We start from the raw sequence: 4,104 nt of genomic DNA, 5'->3' as shown, positions 1-4,104 counted from the left end.
CTTTTAATGCATAAAAATGGTTCAAGTTTTATTAAAATAAGTATTACGAGGTAATAAATTGAAATTCATGTGCGAAAAATTTGAAAAAATTTTACCTCTCAGGTACAAGATTTGCGGAAACTTATTTTTTCATTTTTTTGTACAAAAAATTTTTAATATTTTTATTAACTAAAAAAATCTATATATAAGACTTTCATGGAATGAAAAATCATTCTATTATTTTATTATTAATTATTCTTTACCAAAGTAGACGATCTGTATAAAAACTAGTCGAACCCGAGCGTTGAATCCCAGTCTAGCCACTGGATAGTCAGCCAGTGGGGCGCCCGTATCGACTCAAGGCGGACTAGAAAGAAACAGTATAGCGCCACAAAATTTTGCCACTCTGGATGCGTAATTATACATATTTTGAGAAATGTTCGGAAAATTCGGACACATGTAAGTTACCAAAGTTACTGAAATTTACGACTTTAGGTTGCTGCAAAAATGAAATTTAGTAACTTTGACATTAAATTTACTAAATTTTTATTAACATTTAGAAATGGTATCTGAAAATTACAAATAGCTTCCTAGCAGTCTTAAATAGCTATAAAATTATAAGTTATCTTGACGGACAAAGGGTTTTAGAGAAGACTAAGATCTTATACAGTACAAAAAAAACACATTTTTGGACAAAAATATTTTTCTAACAACAACAATTTTTGTACAATTTTTTGTGATTTTCAACAGATTATTCTATATAAAAACACAAGTAACCTCCATTAGTCGAGATGCATTGATGTAGCAATTCTTATTGTCCAGATTGCCTTTCTTTTTTGTGAGTCATAGGGGGATCTCTTTTTTAAACGTAAAATTAATCAAGCTAAAGAAGTAGATTTCTACTTTTATCGATCGTCGATAATTATTTCGATTTATGTCTTTCTACTGTTACTTTTAATAACAGCTGTTATTTTGTTATGAATTATTATGCATAATATATCAGTTTCGTTCTCATTACCAAATAAAATGAATTAAAATTTAATAATTTAAAAAATTTTTTCGATGTTGTAAAATAATGATCTGAATTCAATCTTCATAATAGTATGTGAATATGTTTTAAGTTTTTATGTAATTATTTTAAACGATTATTTATACTTTAATTTTTCAGACAAATATAAGGCAATAATTTTTCAAATGTTTCAATGGAAATAATTGTTAACTGTTTTTTATGTTATAAGCTGATTCAGTAACTACTGAAGGATTAATTTTTTTTCAAAAAATTAAATTGCATACCGCCGTGAAGATGTCCTCCCGAAATTCAAAATTATCAAACATTCTTTTTGCATACGTTTGCACGTCGCTGTATTGTTTGTACATTTCATATTTCTGTTTATACCCACTTGGTTGCCCGGCCAGGGGAAAATAAAAATTTCATGCCATCCCCTCGAAATTAAAATGTCTTAAATTTCCTTATTGCATATGTTTGTACGTCGTTTGTACTGTTTTTACATTTTATATTTTCATTCGTACCCTCTTGTTTGCCCTGCAAAGGGAAAATCCAAATATCGTGCCATCCCCCCGAAATTGAAATTTCTTAAATTTTCTTTGTGCATACGTTCGTAGGTCGTTTTTTAAGTTTGCACATTTTATATTTTTGTTCGTACCCTCTTGTTTGTCCGGGTAGGGGGAAATCCAAATTCCGTGCCATCCCTCCGATATTAAAATTACTTAATTTTTCTTTTTGCATACGTTTGTACGTCGTTTGAAACTTTGTACATTTCATATTTTCGTCTGTACCCTCTTGGTTTACCCGGTTTTAGGAAAATCAAAATTGTGTACCATTCCCCCGAAATTAAAATTTCACAAATATTCTTCTTGCATACGTTTTTACGTCGTCTGTACTATTTGTACATTTCATATTTTCCTGTGTACCCTCCTAGTTGCACTGCTAGGGAAAAATCAAAATTTTGTGCCTTCCCCCCGAAATTAAAATATCTAAACAATTTTTTTGCATACGTTTGTAAGTCGTTTGTACTGTTTGTACATTTAATATTTTCTTTTATACCCTCTAGGTTGCCCGGCCAGGGGAAAATCAAAGTTCTGTGTCATTCCTCCGAAATTAAAATTTCTCAATTTTTCATTTTGCATATGTTTGTACATCCTTTGTACTGTTTGTTCATTTATTATTTTCTTTTGTACCCTCTTGGTAGCCCGGCTAGGGGAAAACCGACTTTCGTGCCTTCCCCCTCTCATTAAAATTTCTAAAATTTTCTTTTTATGAGGAAAACTGTTGTGAACTATTTGCAGTTGAGAAATTAACAAAAATAATAAAAATTGTTTCTTAAAAGTACAAAAATATGCAACTATATTATCTTCAGTTCTTATATAGATATTAAAGCGATTGAAACTGCAAACTGTAATTGATAGGCTCTAATTATTTTCGATCTTCCGGAGCCTTTATTTACATTTTCAGTCTGCTAAGCACAATAGTCTTTTTACATAAACGTCTTCAAGCTCATTTACGTAGAACAGTTTCAGCTTTCATATGACTGTTGTCTTGTTGCACTAGCATTTTTTTGACTGAGTTGTTAAGCTTCAAAGGCCGATGCCTATGATTTTCTCGCCGATAGTAGTTTTGAGTGATATGTTAGACTGATTTGTGGTTAAGTCTACATCGCTAAGTTGCGAATTTACTTGTATCTCTGAATAACATATATCACTAAATATAATTACTTACTTAATTCTTTTAAGTACATCTCCAGTAATTTACTTTAAAATATTGTTTTTCGCTTTACTTCGGTCTTTCATTCTGAACTTGACAAAACAACAAACGAACATAACCATACTTTTTCCGATTTTCAATCATAGAAATCATTGCAGGAACATACAATCAATTTCTTTAAAGAGGGTGCCATTTCGACGTACTGCATCAAACGTTAGCATAAAGGAAAACTGAAAAATTCAAATTTTGGGGGGATGGCATAAAATTTTAATTTTCCCTTAGCCAGACACTCGCTGGACAACCAAGAGGGTACATTAAAAAAATTAAGATGTACTAAAATTACAAACGAGTGCAAACCTTAGCAAAAATAAAAATAGTAATTTTAGGGGAGTGTCACGAAACACGAATTTTCCCCTTGCCGGGCAAACAAAAAGGTACAAATGAAAATATTAAATGTAAAAAAAGTACAAACGACGTACAAACGTATACAAGAAGGGAATTTTAGAAATTTTCAATTCGGGGGGATGGCACGAAATTTTAATTTTTCCCCTAGATGGGCAGCCAATAGGGTGAAAACGAAAATATTTAATGTACAAACAGCACATTGGCAGAAATAAAAATTTGAATTTTAGGGGGATTTCACGAAATTTTGATTTTCCGCAATCCGGGCTACCAAAAGGGTACAAAAGAAAATATTAAATGTATAAAGAGTACAAACTACATACAAACGTATGCAAAAAGAATATTTTAGAAATGTTATTTTCGGGGGGATGGGACGAAATTTTTATTTTTCCCTAGCTGGGCAACCAAGAGGATAAAAACGAAAATATTAAATGTACAAACAGCAAAAACGACGCACAAACGGATGCAAAACAAAAATTTGACAAATGATAATTTCGGGGGGATTGCACGAAATATTGATTTTCTCCTAGCCGGGCAACAAAGGGGGTAGAAAAGAAAATATCAAATGTACAAAGAATACAAACGACGTACAAATGTATGCAAACAGAATATTTAAGAAATTTTAATTTCGGGGGGATAGCACGAACTGTTGATTTTCCCTAAGCCGGGAAACCAAGAGGGTTCAAAAGAAAATATTAAATGTACAAGGAGTACAAACGACGTACAAACGTGTGCAAATAAAAAATTTGAAAAATTTTAATTCCGAGGAGATAGCACAAAATATTGATTTTCCTCTACCCGGGTAACCAAGAGGGTACAAAAGAAAATATGAAATGCAGAAGGAGTGCAAATGACGTACAAAAGTCTAGACAACGAAAATTTTAGAAATTTTTGTTTCGGAGGGACGCTACATAAAAACAAAAATATTAAATGTACAAACAGCACAAACGACGTACAAACGGATGCAAAACGACAATTTGAAAAATTTTAATTTCGGGGGG

Source organism: Belonocnema kinseyi, chromosome 5 (genome assembly GCF_010883055.1).
Source record: "Belonocnema kinseyi isolate 2016_QV_RU_SX_M_011 chromosome 5, B_treatae_v1, whole genome shotgun sequence".
NCBI classification, from domain to species: Eukaryota; Metazoa; Arthropoda; class Insecta; order Hymenoptera; family Cynipidae; genus Belonocnema; species Belonocnema kinseyi.
This window is presented reverse-complemented; position numbering follows the sequence as displayed.